Below are 23,714 nucleotides of genomic sequence, written 5' to 3'. Positions count from 1 at the left end.
CTGGCTTTTCCCTTGTCCATGTGCACCACACACAAAACTGCTTATTACTGCTTCACTCTGCCTTTACAGTTCATGACAATTGCACTGTCCATGCTTCAGATATGGGTGGACTATGGATTCTCAAGGTAAGCAAATTTATAATGTGGAGTCATGCAGACTTTATTCTCTGGGTCCCAGCATAGCCCTGTTTGTTCCAGAGTCTGACAAAGCTCCCTGCACAGAGTAGATTCTGTCCTTTCCAGTCAACCAGATGATCACTTCCACTCCACTGAGCAGCCAAGAGGCATTTACACACCTTCCCCATTTTCCTTTCTCTTTTTCTTTTATTACTGGGGAGGGGAGGTAAGCTTTCCCTCAACCAAAATCTCTTCTTATTCAGTTAAAAAATAAAACCTCTCATGCATCCTTTTATATGCATCTGAACAAATCAGTTAACAAATGGCAAGGGTTATGGTTGAGTAGGGAGATGGGGATTGACATGATGTCTACATAGTAAAAGTCTAAGAACTTGAAAACTTTTCTTTTGTTAACACGTTATTTCATAATTATTATGACATTGTAAAGAATACCTAATAATAATACCTATCTTTTTATTATCTAGTTTTCATTTTATGAGAAAAAGTAGAGGGTAAGCAAACAAACCCTACCAAATGAATTTGACTAGGAATGGTGATTAAAGTATTAAAAGTACTTTATTGGAAGTACTGAAAAATAGCTGACAAATGGCAAGAAATTACTAGACCAAGGTAGAAAAGAAAATAGGAATGTGGAGGAGTAAACACACTCAGAAGATACTTTTATCTTGGAAGCATTTGTCTATGGAGGAAATTTTGAAATTTCATTTAGATGGCCTCTCTAGGCAGTCAAGATCAGAACCCAGGAGGCACACAGGATTTAGCCACGCAGGAGCCACAATAAACCGGGATACAAGGAGATCGTACCCTTAGTATAAGGGTGCACTGTTAGAGAAAAAAATTATTTATGACACTTTAAAATGGTAAGGCAGACTTTATTCAAGGGGACTATTATAATAGGTATAGGGGCTACTGCAGTGGGATTTTGCAGTAATGGAGAAAGATTGCACTCAACATCAAATACAACAAAGAAAAATGGGATTTTATACCCAAGGAGCAGAGTAGGGTCTTAGTAGATAGAGAATTACTGAGAGGATGGGATAATTCTTGCTAACTGACCTAATAAGAGTCTCGCTGAAGGCAGGCCAGAGTGATCCCCTGGGGGACAGTGAAGGAAGAGAAAGATCATCAGATATCCAGGATGGGGGATTCTGGCTAATCTGACTTAGAACCCTTGCTAAAATTGGGTTCTTGAAAACATGCCCAAGGACAGCACAGTTGAAAAAGAACTCAGAGGAGCCTGACTAAAATTTGGTCAAGGAGACTCTTTGTCAGTCTCAGAAGTGGAGCAGCTCATGTCTAGAACTTTCGCTCAGGTTCCAATCACTAGAGTCATCCAAAGAACCCAAGTTTTGAGCTTAGTTAGATGGTCCAGGAAAGATGCAAAGCAAAAACAAATCCTTTCTAAAAGAAAATAACTTCACCGGGTGCTAAAATTATTGCTGCAAAGTATTGTTCAAATACAATGAAGAGCATACAGGTAACCAAGAACAGCACAAAGATCATGAGAAAACTAGATTCCATGAGCAAGAAACAGCAAAATCAAGAAACAATAAACAGACCCACAAAGACTTCAGGCATGGACTATGCGCAGAAAATAGTTAACAAAACAGGCCTGACTGCTTTCTTTTGAAAGCCCTGCTTACAGTGTTGGTTCTTGGCTGGTGTCTGGGAATTTGGATTTCAGGATGGTTCCCACCACCATTAATTTATGAGTGCCCTAACGTGCCCACAGTGTGCAAACAATATGGTTTATGCTGAACTCCTGTTCCCTCTGGGAGTCTGAGTATGTGCCATGCACAGAGATTGTCCATGTGACCAGCCCCCAATAAAAGCTCTGAATGCTGTATCTCTAGTGAACCTCCCTGGTTGACAATATTCCAAATGTTGTCATAACTCGTTGCTGGGGAAATTAAATTCATCTTGTGTTTCTCTACTGGGAGAGATCCTTGAAGCTTGCACTTATCTTCCTTGGACTACCTCCATGCACCTTTCCCTTTGCTAATTTTGCTCTGCATTCTTTCACTGTGAAAATCTTAGCCATGAATACAAGTAGGTGATGAAAGCTGAGTCCTCCTAGAAAATCACTGAACTGAGGGGTGGTCTTGAGGACCCTCCATCACAGACTATAAAACCCCTGTGCTTAGGGGCGCCTGGGTGGCTCAGTCATTGGGTGTCTGCCTTCGGCTCAGGTCATGATCTCAGGGTCCTGGGATCGAGCCCCACATCGGGCTCCCTGCTCGGCAGGAGGCCTGCTTCTCCCTCTCCACTCCCCCTGCTTGCCCACTCTCTTGCTGTATCTCTCTCTGTCAAATAAATAAAAATCTTTAAAAAAAAAAAAAAACCCTGTGCTTATAATGATAACATAAATACAAATTTAAGGATATCTATGGGGAAAAGGGAAATATAAAAAATGACCTAGGAGACTTGAAAAAAGAATAATATCAAACTTCTTAAATTAAAATTCAATAAACAAAATTACAATGTTGGTGGTTCAGTTTAAACACAGATAAGACAGCTGGAAATGAAATTTGCAAACTGATGATGGCACACTTAACTGGTTTTAAAACAAATATTTTCCACTTTAATGTCTTTGAAATTGTATGCATTTTACATCAATGTGATAAGAAATCATTTTGTCATAATTTATTTCTCTTAAAATCAATGGTGTCAGTCTGAAACTCATATGTTATATGTCAATCATATCAGTAAAAAAAAAATCAATGGTGTTCTGATTTGATGAGATACAGTAAATCAGAAGAAATTATCTAGAGTGCAATACAAGAAAAATGAAATGGAAAATACAGAGGGAAGGACACCTTGATTTTTTAATGAGAAGGATCAAAAGAGGCAAAAGAGGGCGCCTGGGTGGCTCAGTTGGTTGGACGACTGCCTTCAGCTCAGGTCATGATCCTGGAGTCCCAGGATCGAGTCCCGCATCGGGCTCCCTGCTCAGCGGGGAGTCTGCTTCTCCCTCTGACCCTCCCCCCTCTCGTGCTCTCTATCTCATTCTCTCTCTCAAATAAATAAATAAAATCTTTAAAAAAAAAAAAGAGGCAAAAGAAAGAATAGAGCAAAATAGGAACAATACTAGAAAAGATATGGCTGGGAGTTTTCCAGACATGATGAAAATCACTATAAATTACCTATTGCTGCATACAAATTACCCTAAAATGTGGCTTAAACAACAAAATTTACTGTTTTTTCAAAAACAAGATCAGAAATCCAGAAGTGACTTAGATGGGTGATTCTAGCTCAGTCCTTTACATGAAGTTGCAATTAAGACATCTGCTAGGGCTGAAGGCATTGAAAGCTTGACTGGGCTAGAGGATCTCCTTCCATGATCCGTAGCATGGCTGTTGGCAGGAAGTTTTAATTCCTCATCACATGGACCTATCAAAAGGACTGCTCACAATATGGCACAATATGGCATTTTCCCCAGAGAAGATGATTCAAGAGAAAACAAGAATGAAATGTAGAGAGGAGCCAAGACCTAATCTTGGAAGTGACATACGATCACTTCTGCCATGTTCTGTTGGCTAAATGAACCAACCCTGGTAAATGTGGGAGGGGACTACATAAGGGCATGAATGCCAGGAGGCAGCAATCACTGGGAGGTAGTCTTGTCACAGACACTAATTCAGATTCAAGATGCTCAACAAATCTCATAATAAGAAATGAAGTACACACCTAGACACTTCATGGTTAAGCTATAGAAAACAAATATGAGATAGAAAATCTTTAAAACAGGTGAAGAAAAAAGATTACCTTCAAAGGGACAGCCTTTAGAGTGAGAGGTGACTTTTCAACAGCAATATTGGAATCCAAGGGATGATAATCTTTCAATCTCCCAAAATAATGACCTAGAAAAACTTTCCTCAAGAATGTAGGTTAAATAAAGACATTTTCAAATAAGAAAATGAGAGGATTTGCCTCAGTAAACTCTCATGAAAGAAACTTCAATAAGGGGGGGCACCTGGGTGGCTCAGTCAGGTAAGCGTCTGCCTTCGGCTCAGGTCACGATCCCAGGGTCCTGAGATTGAGTCCCACATCGGACTCCCTGCTCAGCAGGAAGCCTGCTTCTCCCTCTGCCTGCCAGTCTCCCTGCTTGTGCTCTCTCTCCCTCTGACGAATAAATAAATAAAAATCTTTATAAAAAAAGAAAAAGAAAAGAAACTTCAAAAAAGGTACTTCAGGCGAAGAGAAAATTATGTCAGATGACAGGTCTAAGATGCAGGAAGAAATGAAGGGCCAAATATGATGAACTGTGCATGTAAATCAGAAAGAACTTTGACTATATAAAATAATAACTAATGTTTCATTGGGTTTTAGCAAGAAGATAAGAGATCAAACAATAATAACATTTAGGTCATGAAGAGAGTAATTGAAGTTAAATGTTTTAAAGTCTTTGTGTTGTCTTAGAGAGGAGTGAAGGTATTATGTATTAAAGTTTGACAGGGGCGCCTGGGTGGTTGAGTCAGTTAAGCGCTGCCTTCGGCTCAGGTCATAATCCCAGGGTCCTGGGATCAAGCCCCACATCAGGCTCCCTGCTCAGTAAGGAGCCTGCTCCTCTCTCTCTGCCTGCCTCTCTGCCTACTTGTGCTCTCTCTCTCTATCTCTCTATCAAATAAATAAATAAAATCTTTTAAAAAAATAAGTTTGACAGATTAAAGATAAATGTAAGAATTTTTAGAGTAACCACAAAATGAATAGAAACAAAGTGGATATCATCCAAACCATTAGTGGGGGGAAAAAAAAGAATAAAAAATAGTTATTAAAGAAGATAAGAAGGTGTATGGATATAATAAGGAGGAAGGGGTGATGGGAATAGTCAGCGACTTATAGGTAATAAGAGAGTGCATTGTCTTTAGATAATTAAAAAATAATAACAAGGAAGACTAAAATGTAGTCTGCTTTTTATTTTCATTATACACTTGGGGACCCTCCAACACAGACTATGCTAAATAATAATCTGCAGTAAAAATTCCTTACCACCAGCACAGACTGCTCCCACCACACTCCTCCTCCTTGGCAAAAAATTAATAAATGAATAAACAGAACAAGCAGGACAAACAACAGGCCTGACTGCTGTCATTTGGTACATTTGGTAAGATGGGACATTTAAACCTAACATATTGATAATTTACATTAAATATAAATACATTAAATGGTCCAGATAAAAATTGTTAGACTGGCTAAAAAATAATATCCAACTACTGTATATGCCATTTATAGAAGATACATCTAAAACATGATACAGATAGTTGGAAATATAAAAAAGGAAAATATACACTATGCAAAGTAAAAAACAGAAAAGAAAGAAAGCTAGTGTAGCAATATTCATATCAGACAAAATATACTTTAAAGCAAAAGCATTAGCAGACATAGATAAAGATGCTAAGAAAAGTTTTTTTAATTCACCAATAAGATAAAATTGTAATATGTCTGTACCTAATTAATATTAGATCAAAACATAGAAACCATAAATTAACAGATCTATGATGGCTAATAAACAAGCCAACAATCACAGTAGGGGACTTTATGTATTTGTTCTTTTAGAAGAGTAAGTAAGATATAGAAGATTTGAACATGATTAACAAATTTGGCCTAACAGATGTATAGAATACTATGCTCAATAAATGAATATATGGTTTCATACAACATATCATTTTGTTTATATAATGTTCAAATACAGCAAAATTATGATTTAGAAATGCATACAAATGTGGGAAAACTATAAAGAAAAATAGAAAAATATTGTGATAAAAGTCAGGAAAGTACTTACTTCAGGAAGAAAGGTGGAGGAATAGAGGGGTATCTGGAGGGGCAAACGGGTGAGTGCCAGGAATGGCCAGCAATCCCTGTACCGATGGATGAAAGATGACTCCAGACTTTGCTGTGAAAGAGAGGAGACGGCAAGGGGGTCAATGCTCAGAGAGGAAGACCCTTTGCTCTTCTTTGCTCTCACCTTTATTCATGCTTCAGGATAATCATAAATCTTTATTATTCTGTCTCAAGCAAGTGATGTGTGTGGCAAGTGGTCTTACAGAAAATAGCAGAGTCTGATTACGGGAAAGATACAACGTGCTGATCTGCTTGTTCTATGAGTGTGCTAAACATAGCTTTAGGGGACAATGCATACTTCTCTTAGATGACAGGGCGACTGTTTGGGCTAAGAAAGCTTCAGGGGATATGTAACTCCCCATAGCATTCCTACATCAGAGTGGTCGCGCAGGGCTCCGCATTCCAACAGCCTACACCCTTCTCTGAAACCTTCCCTTGCCCCCAGCAGCCTCCATGTTACATTTTAGTGAGCCAGGTATTATGGACGATTTCATGCTGTACATTAACCCCAACAGGTGAAGTCTTCCAGGTTCTGCAATGTTCTACTTAGAACATTGTCAGTGTTGATTTTGGAAGTGGTTTTCATAGATGTTTACTTTATAATTATGTGTCAAATTTTTATGCATTCATATATATGCTTCACATATATAAGTGATTTACATTAAAGAAGACAAGGAATTATGGAGGCCAAGAAAATATAAGTAACTTGCTAAAGAACAATGCTTATTGGACTAGGATTATAACCTAGACATTCTCATTCCCAAACTCTTTCTGCAAACTCTTTTTCTTTTACTTCCCTAAAGTAAAACCATAAAAGTCTTCCCCCCAAAATCAAACTTTTTTTAACAGTTTCCAGCAGTCGTTTTGCACAAAATACCTGATGTAAGAAAGACATTAGGGTTCAAAGCCGACGGCCAAGAAAGAATTCTTGAGACACCTTTGGTGCAAAAAGGTGATTTTATTAAAGCACGGGACAGGACCTGTGGGCAGAAAGAGCTGCAATGGGGTTGTGAGGGGTGGTGATTATATACCTACAAGTTGGAAGGGAGTTCAGGGATAGCGTAAGTCTCTAAGGAATTCTGGAAACATGGTTTTCAGGACCTTGAGGGGTCTCAGCTATTGCTGGGAAAAGGTCATTTTATTACCGTCTAATAAAACCTTAGTCATGAGACCCTTCAGATGTAAGTCGGTGGGCCATATGCTTGGGGGATGATTGCCAGAACGTATCTCGGGGGTTTTTGAGATAAAGGAAGTTTCCAAAGGAATTTTTATATGTTAAAGTAGACTTACAAAATCCTGGGGGTCGGGGGGCAGTCAGGCTAGGATTGCCTTTTGCCCTTAGAAAAGTAGTAACATTGAGGCAGTTGAGTCCCTAAAGGAATGTCACTCTGCCTATTTCAAGGACTTGTCCGTGAGCTCTAAGTAGTAAGGAAATTTAATAATTTTTCTTCTGCCTTTCTTTCCCACATCAGTAGCCATATGAAAATGTGCCTGCCTTCTGCTTGTTTGGCTTCAAGCAATTAATGAAATTCATAGCATATCTAAAGCAACTTCACTCTAGACACAGAGGAGCAGACTGTGTGAAGGCAATTACCTGATCTGTCTCCCTTCTCCTATATATATTTTTTATCTTTATTTTTAATTGAAGTATAGTTGACATACAATATTATTTAGTTTCAAGTGTACAGTACAGTGATTGGACAATTATATACATTACAAAATGCTCACCGCAGTAAGTGTACTCTGTCGCCATACAAAGTCCCCTCTCCCATACTGATTCCAACTTCCTTCTATTTCTCAGAGCCATCTACACTCACAAAGCCAAAGTACCATATTAAAACAAGATCAAATATTCTACCCAATTGGAAAACTGACTAAAGTTGTTCCTTTAGCTACAGATTAGTGACTATGTTTAAGATGCACAAAGAGTTAAAATATTCTGCCAGCATAAGATCAGACTAAGGGACAGAAAATTATTAGATCAGATTAAAATTTTCTTTTTGTAGAGCATAACACTATGATGAAATAAAGCAGGCTGAGTGAATAAGGTTGCTGGTGAAATTGTATCAAATCATTTTGATTTGGGTACATATTAAAAAGAGCTCATCTACATGTAGAATTTTATCTAAAAATATTATATGGGCATGTATACCCCCTTGTAGATGGTTCTTTCTTTTATTGTAATTAGAGGTTTCTTTAATAGACCATTTAGGAAGTGGAGGGAACCACTGATCTTTGTAGAACTGTAATTAATAGTTAAGATTCTAATGTTTTCTTAAAATAATCATTCCAGGGATGGCAAATTCTGGGCACTGAAGCCACAACCCCTCCCCTCCTGAACACAAGACAGATGCCACTTCTCTGCTCCAGAATCCTTCTCAGACAAGTATTTTGAGCAGCCACCATCCATCTATTGGAGTTAGCACAGGAGTGAAAACCTATTAAACAACTTCAAATTATTCCTTAAAGAACATGCCATGCAAAATAATGTGTTGAATACAGAATGCTACTTCATTAAAATATTATAGTATAAGAGTGTAGAAGAAAAAGCAGGGACTTTGGAGTCTAAGTGACCTGAGTATGAATCCTGGCTCCATCCTTATTTACCCTGTGGCTTTGGCAAACCACCTCTCCTCTTCAAAAAAAAGGAATGATCATTTTTTTGTAAAAAAAAAAACAAAAAAAAAGAATAGAAACAATTTTTAAGTCCAGAAACATAATAGGGGTTATGTCACCATTACATGGTGACTATTACACTTATAGTGAAAAGAGCATAGATTTTAAATCAGGCAGACCTAAATTCAAATCCTGACTGTTCTTTTACTGTGCGTTTAGGTAAGTTATTTACTCTTAGTCTGCTTCCTCATAGGCAAAAAAAGATAATAACTGCCTTGATGGGTTGTATTGTAAGAACCAGTGCTAATATGTGGAAATTGCCTAGAAATTGGTCAAAGTGCAGCGCCTGGGTGGCTCAGTCGATTAAGCATCTGCCTTGGTCTCAGGTCATGATCCCAGGGTCCTGGGATCCAGTACCGAATATATCAGGCTCCCTGCTCAGCCGGGAGTCTGCTTCTCCCTGCCCTCTGCCCCTCCCCCCTGCTCGTGCATGTGCACGCGCGTTCTCGCTCTCGCTCTCGCTCTCACTCTTACTCTAATAAATAAACAAAAATCTTAAGAAAAAAGAAATCGGTCAAAGCTTGACCAATGATAGCTTCTATTTTTCTAACATCCCTGTTATTATTATTCTTCCCTCCTCTCCAAAATAAAACAATATGAAAAATACTTGAGGGAATGGATGCCAAACTGTTGATGAGGTGAGGGTGAAGGTGGGGAGGAAGAGAACTTGGAGAGCTCTCAATATCTACAATTGATATTTAGATATTGTTTGAATTTTCCAGCTCTTGATTTATATCTGAAATGAAAAACCAGCGTAATATTAAAGCTTTAAAAATATGAAATGCTGTTAACTATCCACAAAGAATTTTTCAAATATTGATTCAACCATAATAAAATAAAACTCCAAATGATAGGGACACAGCTTAGTGTTTGCCATCATTGTATTGTTTTCATGTTACATTATTAGAGAAGTTTAAACCTCAACAAAGTGTATACACACACGATCACACACACACATGCACTTTACCTAGATTGAGATGGGAACTTGTCTTTATTCCCTCCTTCCTCCTAAATTTAGAACAAAACATGATCTATATTTTGCTTACCTTAAGTGCAATTCTTTTTTAAATTATCAAGATAGATACTAATCATCATTCTTCACATTATAGAGCATGTTTTAGACAAAATTTTGAGACCATCCTCATTATTCCCTATCATTTCTTTAAAGAATAAAAATTAATTAATTAAATTAAATTGTAGCCCCAAACTGACCTGATAGTTGTCAGCAACTTTGGAATGACTTCTCAAATAACCCCGGCTGGCTTTTCTTTCAACAACCAACTTTAGTCTGTCTGTTAAGCCCACCTATATTGGAATTTAAATTCGAAGGGGAGGGATTTAAAAACTATATTCAAAGTATAAGGCCATATAGAATGTTCTGGATACCTGTCTCCCATTACATTCTCCCAAAATATAGTGGAAATTGTTCCTGTTCCATACACACGATAGCCATGGGAATGGTCATTTTGTGCACCATTACCTGCCCTCAAAGAATGGATGTCTGCCAATGACAATTAGGTCAATCAGCGACCCAAAATTATGGATCTGGAACAACAATCACTCTCTCTCTAAGAGTCTGAATTGTAACATGTTGGCTTCCAGGTGTTGTTGGCAGCCAATTTCTGTTATATAGACTGAGGAGCAAAAGAAAGAAAAACTTATAAAGTTGTATAGATAAGACTCAGAGAAGTTAGAGACTTTGAAGAATCCTGAGGGCAAGACAGCACTCTCCCTGGGATCTATGTGTCATTTCCATACCTCTTTTTTTTTTATAAGAGACTTTCTTTTTTTTTTTTCTAATTTATTTGACAGACAGAGCAGAAGCAGTGGGGAGCGGCAGAGGGAGAAGCAGGCTTCCTGCTGAGCCAGGAGCCCAATGTGGGGCTCAATCCCAGGACCCTGGGATCATGACCTGAGCCAAAGGCAGCCGCTAAACGACTGAGCTCTTCACAACAGGTGCACTCCTTAATCCCCATCACCTATTTCACCTGTCCTCCAACCCACCTCCTCTCTGGTAACCATCAGTTTGGCCTTGATAGTTAAGAGTCTGTTTCTTATTTTACCTCTATTTTTTTTCCCTATGATCATTGGTTTGTTTCTTAAATTCCACATGTGAGTAAAATCACATGGTATTTGTCTTTCTCTGACTGACTGATTTCACTTAGCATTATACTGTCTAGCTCCATCCATGTCACTGCAAATAGCAAGATTTCATTCTTTTTTATAGCTGAGTAATAATCCATTATCTATACATATATACCACATCTTCTTTATCCATTCATCAGTCGATCCACATTTAGGCTGTTTCCATAATCTGGCTATTGTAGATAATGGTGCCATAAACATTGGGGTGCATGTATAACTTTGAATTTGTATTTTTGTATTTTTTGGGTAAATACCCAGTAGTGCAATTGTTAGATCGGAGGGTAGTTCTATTTTTAACTTTTTGAGGAATCTCCATACTGTTTTCCAGAGTGGCTGCACCAGTTTACATTCCCACCAACAGTGCAAGACAGTTCCCTTTTTTCTGCATCCTCACCAATACCTGTCTTTTCTCGTGTTGTTGATTTTAACCATTCTGACAGGTGTGATTTGACATCTCATTGTAGTTTTTATTCCTATTTCCCTGATGATGAGTGATGTTGAACATCTTTCCATGTGTCTGTTGGCCATCTGGATGTCTTCTTTGGAAGAATGTCTATTCATGTCTTCTGCCCATTTTTTAACTGGACTATTTATTTTTTGGGTGCTGAGTTTTATAAGTTCTCTACATATTTTAGATATTAACTTTTTTATCAGATATGTCATTTGTAGTATCTTCTCCCATTTCATAGGTTGCCTTTTAGTTTTATTGGTTGTTTCCTTCACTGAGCAGAAGCTTTTTATTTTGATGCAGTCCCAATAGTTTATTTTTGCTTTTATCTCCCTTGCCTCAGGAGGCATATGTAGAAAAATGTTGATATGGCCAATGTCAAAGAAGTTATTGCCTGTGCTCGCTTCTAGGATTTTTTTGGTTTCAGGTCTCACATTTAGGTCTTTAATCCACTTTGAATTTATTTTTGTTTATGGTGTAAGAAAGTGGTTCATTTTCATTCTTCTGCATGTTGCTGTCCAGTTTTCCCAGCACTATTTGTTCAAGAGACATTCTTTTTCCCATTGGATATTCTTTCCTGCTTTGTGGAAGATTAATTGGCCAAATTGTTGTGGGTTCATTTCTGAGTCTTCTGTTCTATTGATCTATGTGTCTATTTTTGTCCCAGTATCATACTGTTTTGATTACTGCAGCTTTGGAATAAAGCTTTAAGTCCAGGGTTGTGATGCCTCCTCTGCTGAATAGAATTTAATTGAAAGCCCTTTAAGATACTTGACAACTTAGTCCTCACTTATATCTGTTTTAAGTCAGACCTAATTAAATATATTATACTTGCAGCATTTAAATTTACATGTGTCTTCAATGCATAGCACCACAATATGTTGCTTCATTCACTAATGTTTTCCTGCATCTGTGTCTTTTCCCCAGTAGATAGATGGAAAGGTCTTTACCATCAGAACCCTTTGCTGTGCCATTTCTGGTATCACATTGTCACCTAATGCTGGATCTTTTCACTGCATCTATACCATTCTAGCAAAATATGTAGAATATACTATTATATCTTTCACAATTTCACTATTAACCAAAATCACCTTCCAAAAAAAACCTCAAAAATTTGTTTAAGGGCCATTTCACCAATGTCTACATCGGAGGTCTATGAAATTTCAGTGAAGACCTCATCTCCTTTTTGGAAGTCTAAGACCAAAGCAGAGGGTAGAAGAGAAAGGTGGGAATCATATTCTCTAGGAGAGCCATGGATCTCTCATTTCCATCCTGGTAGTGACATATCCAGTAAATGCATGGACACCCCAATGTAAGACCTTAATGATATTTTGATTATTAAAATACACAGTTATCAATTGAAGGGACGAGGAAACAAGATAACCCCTGGTTGTCTGCACGCTTTTATTCTATATGCCATCCAACAATAGCAATAAGATCATTGAAAAGGCTACTTTTCAGCATAAACTAAGTTATTCTTCACAATCCATCTCTTGGTATACTAGGTTTAAGCATACAAATACCTGTGAACAACCAGTTTTTATCTTCAATAGATTCTTCTTTACAAACATCTTAAAGACCTAGTTGAATAGTCAGGATTCAATGTCCTTTTACAATACACAGTATCAAGTCATGATATTATATTTTAACCAGTTAGCTTTTTAAAAAATATTCAATATTTTTTAAAATGCTAGAATGAATATGTCACTTACAGAAATTTGTTCTGCTCTTTTAAAATTAATTTACATAATAGAAAATGCTCTCTCCATGTTCTGAAAATACTTTTAAAGTGAAGTTGCTTGCTACACTGAGTTCCAAGGACCACCTGAAACATTAGAATACTGGAAAATTTAAAGAATTAATTAAATTTCTGGATAATATAAACATTTTCTATAAACGTAAAAATGTTACTTTAAAAAAAACCTATGACTAGAGTTAGAGCATAAAATACTTGAATATTTTGAGAAGGAATGATAATGATAATGATAATGTCCAGCCCTAATTATTGGTGGAAGCTTATTCCTAATTTGCCTTATTTTAAAAATTAAAACTTACTTTTTTCAACTTTATTGACATATAATTGACATATAACATTGTGTAAGTTTAAGGTGTACAATACAATGATTTGATAAATGTATGTATTGTGAAACATTTACTGCAATAATGTTAGTTAAAACATCCTTCACCTCACATTATTACCATTTGGTTGTTGTTATGGTGAGAGTATTTAAGCTCTACTCTCATAGCAACTTTCAAGTACACAATACAGTATTATTAACTACAGTTATTTCTACGTTGTTAAAAAATCTGCTTATTCTACTCTTTTTTTGTGTGTATGTAAATTGGAATCCCAAACCTGTGAGATAGAGTTTCAACATTAAGAATTGTTAAGGAGATGGGGTGCCTGGGTGGCTCAGTCAGTTAAGCGTCTGCCTTAGGCTAAGGTCATGATCCCAGGGTCCTGGGATTGAGCCCTGCATTGGGCTCTTTGCTCAATGGGGAGCCTGCTTCTCCCTCTCCCTCTGCCTGCCACTCCCCTTGCTTGTGCTTTCTCTCTGTCAAATAAACAAAATCTTTAAAAAATTAAAAAAAAAAAAAGAATTGTTAAGGAGAAACAAACAAATGAAAAGAACAATACAAAACAAACTCATAGATACAGGGAACAGATTGATGGCTACCAGAGGGGGAGGGGGTTTGAGGGTGGATGAAAAGGGTGAAGTGGGTCAATTGTATGGTGATGAATGGTAACTAGGCTTTTGGTGGTGATCACATGTAGTGCATACAGGTGTTGAATTATAATGTTGTACACCTGAAACATGAAATATTATATACCAATTTTACCTCAATTAAAAAAAAACTGTTAAGGGAATTTTATTTTCCTACCCAGAGCCTAGATAAACTTTCTTAATATCTGGGTTATTGGATGAATTTTTTTTTTGTCAGTCCACCAATGATGCATTTCTTTTAAGGGGATCTTGTCTTTGTTTTTATTTTGTTTTTAATGGGACCCCTTCTTTAGCGCACTTTCCAATGAAAATCAAAGCCTTTAAGCACAAAGACTACCCTCCACATCCCCTACACCCAGGACAGCCCAAATTAACTTATTAAATACTTCTTCTCTCTGTATTTTTGAAAACAGGGGATTTCCTTAAGATACTGGCTGTGCATTTTAAAATATATTTGTTATGGTTTATGGAGAAAAAATTTTTGAGTATTTGTCAAGGAAGAATTTTAATTTAGTTTTCCATATTACCAAAATCACAAGTCCCCTACTGATTTTTAAAAGAAATTAGAAGTTTTAATTTTAGATTTAGTCACTTAATAAAAAAAATCCTATGTAATAAATAACTTGATAGACTATATGATTTGACTTGTATATCCTGGAAATACAAAATTATTTATTTTTGTTCAAAAAATGGTTGTTCTTTGTCTTAAAAAGCAGTTTTCTTTTTGGTCATATTGTTGCTTCAGAAATAATTCTGAATGAAATATTAATTATATATGTATTTATTTTAGGAATTTCTCAGATGATTCTCTAATCCTATAATTGATTATACTTTTGAACTTAAGATATAAACATTAAAGTGTTGACAGCAGGCTTGTGACCAATTCCCTCTCTTCCTAGGACCCTGAGAGGAATAAATAGCCTCATCAGACCTCCTTGTAAACCTGCTCATAGTATTTACTAGTGGGAAGATACCAGAGAAGTCCTATTTATGAAATGTGTTTAGTAGGACGGTTTTGGTCTCTTTAGATTGCTTATTGCAAATAAACCTGGAATTTATAGATTTATGTGGCACAGCTGGTTGGTGATTGGGGGAGGGAGAAGGATGTAAGCTTTGTAAGGGAGTACAAAATGGAAATGTCCTTAAATCAAACCATCTTCCTTTTGTGAGAAATTCTTCAAAAACTCCTTATACATCCAAAGCCAAAATATGCCTACAGCAGGAGGAAAAAAAACAGTTTGGGATGCTGTGTCTGGTGGTTTTGAGTTTTTCCAAAAAGACGTTTTGGCTATGTCTGATGGTGGCCCATATCCATTGAATAATTAGTGAAGTTTGGTATCAGGTAAGCTTTATGATTCTGGGAAGTCTGCTTTGACAATTCAACCCTTAGGTCAAAAGAAAAGTGTTACAGATATTAATTCAAGCACATTTATAAGTTATTTAAAATACCCCAACAACTTTTTGTCAATAGAATGGTATTAACGCAGGCATTAAAATTACAGATGAATACTTTCAGTTTGTCTAGATTAGGGGTCTCAAAGTTCAGAAAATGGACAACTGGAAAGAATTCTGGAATGAGAAACATGAATTTTTGGCTCTTTCTTTTCCACTGAATAGATATGTGAGCTAAGTCAAATCTCTTGCATTACCCTGGAAATGATAGGATCAGGCAAAGTAATAGTTAAGTTTCCTTCTAGCTCTAAATTCTGTGATTTTGTGTTGTTCTGTGGAGGATCTCTCCAGCCAGCAAGAAGACAAGAGAAAGCAGAGGGTTGCTTACTCTGGGTGAAGTGGCTACTGGAATTTCATCAAGAGCACTCTAAATTTTTTGTACAAAGTCACCACATTTCTGCAATAGTGTGTGTTAAACACTACCCTGTAAAAAAAAAAAATCATTCTTCAATATAAATCTGATCATATGTCTAACTGAAAGTCCTCAGCAACTCCTTCTGCCCATGGCATAACATCTAAACTCTTAACCATGACATTCCAGGCTCTTTATGATCATCTCTTGTCTATATCTCAGGTTTCACCTGTAACCCCTACTTCTTCCCACTCTAAGCTTTTGACATAATAAATTATTTATGGTAACTTGAATTACTCTGCTTTTTCTTACCCTATTCCTGTCTTTGCTCATATGCACTATTATCCTGCCTGAAATGCTGTTCTACTTCTTGTCTATCTACCTCAAGCTGGGTATTTCCTTCTCCTGAGATTTTTTCTCCCCGTGTCAGAAGGTGTTTATATAATGATGTTGAGTATGTTTTCATGTGTCTATTGGCCATCTATATGTCTTCTTTGGAGAATTATCTGTTCATTTCTTCTGCCCACTTTTAAATTGGATTATTTGTATTTTTTGGTGTTGAGTTGTATAAGTTCTTTATATATTTTAGACACTAACCTTTTATCAGATATATCATTTGCAAATATCTTCTCCCTTCTTTGTTGCTCCTATTGTACCTTGTGTCATACACACATCTCCACTTTATCATTTCTCATTTTACAAACATTTCTAGATCTGTTTTTCCTTTCAGAGTGTAAGAAGCTCCTTCAGGCAGAGGCTATACTCTGGCCACCTTCATATTCCTCGTGCATATTCTAGTAACTCCATGACTGAATGAATGTTGAGAGGATGATGGTTTAGACCATCTCTTAGCTCTGGATTAAGAATAAAAAGGTTTTTGGGGGGATCTGGGTGGCTCAGTTGGTTGGGCGTCCAACTCTTGATTTCGGCTCGGGTCATAATCTCAGTATTGCGAGATTGAGCCCTGCAACAGGCTCCGCACTGGGTGTGGAGCCTGCTTGGGATTCTTTCTCTCCCTCTTCCCACAAGGCATGGCCCCCCTGAGTGCACTTGCATGTACATTCACTCTTTCTCTACAAAAAGAAGGAAAAAAAGAGTAAAGAGGTTCTCTGTGGTAGAGGCAGAATGTAAAAAGTGGAGAAAAACTCCCTTTAGGAATAGAGATGTTATAGTTTTTTTTTTTTATCAGTAGTCATTATATACAAGATTTTGTTTTAGGCTGGGAGTGGGGTAGACTAATGTTGTTTGCTTTAATCTTATTGATTTTTAAGTTTTACGTTAAGTTTACAAATAGATTTTAGCTTTATAGTAATATAAAAGTTATAAGCTAGTTTATATCTAGTTTCAGGCTTGAACATATTTCTACATCATTCTTACAAAATTATTCATATAAGTGCTGGAGGATCCATAATAAAATTTCTACTAAATAGGAATCAAGTTTGAGAAATGCTAACTTCTTTTGAAGAACTTTAGAGGTGGGATTTTAGACAATGGCTTTGGCAAGTGATTTTGGATGGGGAGGACTTTCTAGTAGTTCTCAAATCATGGTCTTCTCTGCTTCTGGGAGGGGGATGGGTTGGAACCTTCTTTTTATCTGGCAGACTATTGGAAACAAACTAAAGGTCATACTTTTTCCTACATCTCCTAAAGAATGTAACATTTAAATAATTTTCTGAGATTCCTTAGAATTAAATTCAAATAATCTGAATATTGCATTATTTCAATAAGAGAAACTACTGAGTTATAAAGAGAACAACTGGTTTATAGTAGATAATCTCAAGCAATAACTTGAAACAACAGAAGTTGATTTTTTCCCCCAGGTTTTGTGGGGGGAGTTCTATTTTTGGAGAAGAGAATAAACTGATAATAAGCCTGACCACTGGCCAATTCCTGAAGAATTCACTGAACTGAGCACATTATATTCAACTCACTAAGGCAGGAAAGTAGATAAATGATGAGCATTTTTTTTTCAACTGTAAGACTGTAGAGGAAAAAGCACTGGGCATGTTGTCAGGTTACCTGTGAATCCAGTTTTAGTTCTCATCTGTAAAACGGAAGCTAAAGTAACAAACTCTTAAGGATTTGGGGACAATTACATGAGCACTTGAATATATGACATATAAAAAGTACCCTATGTAAGTTAAGTGCTCAACAAATATTTTTTAATTAATTGAATAAAACAAGTTGTTTTTCTGGAGAGCACTAAAATTTAAAATACTCTGCTTACTAAAGCATATAACATTATGGAGCAGTAAACATTTGAGCTCTTATTGTGTTTCAGGTGCCTTTCTTGCTCCTGTGGGGTATGTAGAGATGACCAACACATGGTGCCTACCCTGGATACACATTCTTGAGAGAGAAGATGTATAAACAATCACAATTTGGGATGCCTGGTTGGCTCAGTCTGTTAAACATCTGACTTTGGCTCAGGTCATGATCTCAGGTTCCTGAGATGGAGCCCTGCGTCAGGCTCCACACTCAGTGGGGATTCTGTTTTTCTCTCTCCCTCTTCCCCCACTCCAACTTGTGTGCGCATGTTGTCTCTCTCTCAAATAAATAAATAATCTTAAAAAAAGCCCCACAACCACAATTCAACTTCTATAATGGAAGTGAGTAATGTTATATTAGCACCAAAGAGCAGGTGACCAACTCTGCCTCAGTGTGAGCAGACAGTAAATGAGAGTAAAGCTCCACAGAGTAGTTAATGCTCATGATAGGTTTGAAGGAGGAGGAATTCACTGAGTAGATGTGGAAAGGTAGGATATTCCAGACAGAGAAAGGACATCCAGTTAATTAGGGTATTATGGTAAATGACAGTTAATGTGGCCAGCATAGTGCCTTAGTAGCCATGTAACAAAGATTTGTTAAAGTATTGTTGAATATTAACAATAAATATGAAATATATACCTAATTTTCTTTATAGTAAATATGTCATAGTACATATCATTTCCAAAAGGGACCAAGACACTGATTTTATGTTCTTTTCATTTTTGTAGGTTTAGCAAAACACTAAGTTCAAAAAAAAATCCAAAGAAACTCCCAAATATATTCATTTTTCTTGAGTTGATGACATTGAATATTTAATGGTCTTACAAAGTGGATTTATAGCAACATATACTTAGAGGAAATTTTCCATCATACAATATGTATAACACTCTAGAAATATTTGCCAGCATGATTTTATGTGATGACAAATTTAGAGTATTTAGATTTTTTTTTTCAGTCACCTGCAGGTGTAATGTGTACTGCAACTCAGCTAATATGAAGAATTTCTAAAACTAAAGTGATTTTAAATATAGTGTTTCATTTAGAAATGTTCTCTGTTTCTCTGATTGTAATATTTGCATTACTTTTAATTTATAATTAAAATGCATGAACAGAAAATGTAACAGATATTAAGGGTAAAAATGCCTTCAGGAAATTGTTAATAACTAGTGGCATCTGTGACTAATGAATGCTATATTGGTTTAGACTGTTACTAATAGAATAAATGTTTTGAAAAAAATCCTTATGTTAGTATTTTATAAACAGTAATCAGGTCTTGATGGATCTGTTATGTGAATATGGATGGGGTAACTATGTGAAATTTCCTCATTTACATTATTTTGAAAAGTTGATTAGCCTGCTTCAGTATTTGCTTCCAGTTATGGACTATCATTGTTTATTTTTTTTTTTTATCATCTAGTGAGCTAACTGAAAGCACTTCAGTTAATTAAACCTCATGATCTACTGTTATATAAGGAGATTAACAGTACAATTTGTAAAGAAGATTGTCTATATATAATTAGCTTTCTAGCTAAGCCACTTTTAACTGGATTTTTTTTCTATATTCTAAATTTATGGATGATCTGAACCTAATATTTTAGGAATTTCTGAGCTCTTATAGATTGTTCTTAGTTCTAAGAAAAAATACATCCAACTAATGAAAGTGGGTTTTGATTTATCAATAATAGTTGTTGGTTATCTCAACAATAAAAGCCCATGTACATGAGACAAATATATTAATCCTTGACTCAACATGAGAATGTTATTACTTTTCAACACTCAAATTTACCAATGGTGAAAATTTTCTTGGTCTCTTAGGTTGAGAGAGGAATGTAAAATGTAGCGTTTGAAAATCTGAGAATGATTATTGGTTCCTTATTTAGAAGCCAGAGTCTATTTCATCCTTGGGTTTTAGCCTCAAGGTTCTTACAGTCTGCTGGATGTTTAATTTGGAATATCTTGAAATCACTTTACGATCAACCTACTTAAAATAAATTTATCTTCTTTACCACTGATCTCATAGCTCCTTCTGACTTGCTGTTTTGCTGAAGGCACTATCATTCCTTTATTTCCTCCCTTTTACTTATTATGTGAACTAGTTGCTTGTTTCTTGGACTCCTTCTCTACAACTTCTGCTCCTTATTCTTTCTTCTTCAGTCTCATTTCACAACCATATCTAAACACTTAGAGAATGCTTTACTGTTGTAATAACTTCTGGGTTGGCTAGAAGCTGCAAGCAATGCATTTGGAGTCCAGATGCTTAGCTCACATGTGTGGGGAGAGGCAGAAACCCACCCCCAAGAAAGACATTTAGGAGTCCAACAGAGCAGTTGTTTTGAGCAATGTTGTCCATATTTTTCTATAATATCAAAGAAGTCACTGGTTTCATTGAATTTAAGTTCTGAAATTAATTTATAAATCTCTCCGATTTGAACATCCTAATGCACTTGTTAGAAATTTTAAAAATTTATTTTGAAATAATTTAAAATTTACAGAAAAGTTACAAAAACATTGTGAAGAAATCAGTATCTGCTTCATTAAGATTCCCCAGTAGGATCACATTTTACATTTCACCACATTTGTTCCCTTTCTTTCTCACTGTCTCTCTATATATACGCTAATTATCATTAGTCATTTCCTGAACCATCTGAGAGCAAGCTGCAAATGTGATGTTCCATCACTCTGAAGTATTCCAATGTGTGTTTCCCAAACAAGGACACTCTCTTATATGGCTGCCATTCAAACTTCCAAATCAGGGATTCAACATTGATACAACACTGCAATTCAATCCACACACTCTATTTAAATTTTCTCAACCATGTCCCTTTTCCCTTTCTGATCCAGGATGCAATACGGGATCATGTGTTGCATTTAATTGTCATGACTCTTCAGTGTCTTTCAATCTGGAATGAGTCTGTCTTTTCGTCTTTCATAACCTTGACAATTTAAAAAAGTACCAGCCTATCTTTCCATAGGATGACATTGTCTATTTTATACATCCTTGTCAAATTAATATTTTTGAAAAGTTTAATCAAATCTCTCAGGTAGTACAAGTCTAAATCCTACACTGGCTCTCTTATGCTTACAGTTGAGTTTGGAGGTCAAGAATTTTCCAAATATTGTTTTGTCACTCATATGTCATTTATTGGATATTGCCACATATTATGCTTATGTTCATCTATTTGTTGATTCATGTATTCATTTATTCAGTCATTAGATGATTCAATAAACATAATAATCAGAGACATTGAAAGCCAGTCACATTATATGCATTATTTCACTTACTGCTCATAATTCCTTATCAGACAGGTTTCATTATTGGCCCCCAAAACCCTGAAACTTAAAGAAGTCAAGTAATTTGCCCAAAGTTGCATAGTTAACAAACTGCAAAGCTAGGACTCTGATGTCGAAACTATAGTGCTCTGTGAACTTATCTAATGACCACTGGAGATGTAGAAATTGAGACTTCCTGTCTCACAGCTTAGTGGAGAACACAGGCATGCAGATGAATAGTGTTAAGTATCTAGATGCAGGGAATATAATTCATCCATTTTGAGTCCTGGCAATGCTTTGTAATACATAGACATCCAATATGTCCTGTTAAATAAATAAATGTATTAATGGGGAAGGGTTAAAAAACACCCTAATTAATTACTTAATTATACCAAAGATTTGCAAATGTATTTTAACTTTAACTCTATTTTAATTTGAATATTCAGTGAAAATAACCTACATTTAAAACTGTATGTAATTTTTAAAAGTCTCTACATAGACAAATATAGAAAAATTTGATCATTATTAGTAAATCTCTATGATAAATTATTAAATGAATCTTCTTATGGGGATGTATATTACCTGAGTTAAATTACTGCATTTAATTCATAACATACTTTCTAAATTCATAACATTTAATTCATAACATATTTTCTAAATTCTCCACCTCATTCTATTTCTGTAGTGTACTACCAGCTACGTAATTTCACTTATATAAAGTTTTTGTTATGCCCATTCCCAATTTCCCAGAACAATTGTAACTAAGTATTTATGAATGTGAACTAGTCCAATCCTCTGTCCCTAGGTGGTGTCCCAGAAAGAAACTTATGTGTATTATTATCGAAATCTGTAACAACGAGCTCACTTTCTCTTCTTAACATTTTGATATTTAATGTATTTATTATTTGAATAAAATTGAAATATCAACATGAGTCATTAGAAAGAGGTATAGTTGACTTATCAGAGAAAAAAATATTTGAAATTAGAGAATGTGAATTGAAGATTAAAGTCCTGCACTTACTAACCGTATGGATTTTAGCAACTCACAACTTTTGTGTAAAAAAAGGAAATAAGCATGACTCCTTTTTAGTATCCCCTTCCATAAAAATCTTTTGATACTTAATTAAATGATATGCTTATGATAGTGATCTATAATTTTAAAAATGTTTAACAATGGAAACTTTTATTTATTTATTCAAGAGAGAGTGGGTGGAGGGGCCGAGGGAGAGAATCCTCAAGCAGACTCCCCACTGAGCACAGAGTCTGACACAGGGCTTGATCTCAAGGCCCTGATATCATGACCTGAGCCTAAACCAAGAGTCTGACACTCAGCCGACTGAGCCACCCAGGTGCCCTAACAATAGAACTTTTAATGATAATTATAAATAATAGGTTAAAAATTTATATTAGCACAAATTGAGCACCTTATATCAAGAATGCTAAAAATAGGTTATGTTATGTATATATATATACACACATACACACACAAAACTGCTTAGTTGATAATCTTGTTAACCCTTGTTGTTATAATAAATCAGGATAATTATTTTAACATTATTTTCACCAAGACTAGCTTAGTATTTATTATAGAGGACCAGTAACTTATTCTATAAACACATATTGAGAGCACAATGAAATACCACTGCCTACTCACCAAGATTGCTATGGAACAATGGACACTCATACATTACTGATGGGAGTATAAATATTACACCAACTTTAGAAAACTGTTTGTCAGTTTCTAATGTAGCTAAACACATATCTACTCTGTGGCTCAACATTTCCACTCCTAGAAACAGACCCAAGAGAAATGGATGCTTATGTCCGCATAAAGACTTCTCTGGTAATGTTTAGAGCAGCTTTATTCATAATTAGCTCAAAACTGGAAACAACCCAAATGCTGATCATCAAGAAGATAGTTAAAATTATACTACCTAAAGCAATCTACACATTTAATGCAATTCTTATCAAAATACCAACAGCATTTTGCACAGAGCTAGGACAAACAATCCTAAAATTTATATGGAACCATAAAAGATCCCTAATAGTCAAAGCAACCTTGAAAAAGAAAAACAAAGCTGGAGGAATCACAATTCCAGACTTCAAGTTATATTCCAAAGCTGCAGTAATCAAAACAGCATGATACTGGGACAAAAATAGACACATAGATCAATAGAACAGAAGACTCAGAAATGAACCCACAACAATTTGGCCAATTAATCTTCCACAAAGCAGGAAAGAATATCCAATGGGAAAAAGAATGTCTCTTGAACAAATAGTGCTGGGAAAACTGGACAGCAACATGCAGAAGAATGAAAATGAACCACTTTCTTACACCATAAACAAAAATAAATTCAAAGTGGATTAAAGACCTAAATGTGAGACCTGAAACCAAAAAA

This window comes from Mirounga leonina, unplaced genomic scaffold (assembly GCF_011800145.1).
Source record: "Mirounga leonina isolate KUSES-001 unplaced genomic scaffold, KU_Mleo_1.0 Mir_165, whole genome shotgun sequence".
Taxonomy (NCBI): domain Eukaryota; kingdom Metazoa; phylum Chordata; class Mammalia; order Carnivora; family Phocidae; genus Mirounga; species Mirounga leonina.
Note: the sequence above shows the minus strand (reverse complement) of the source record.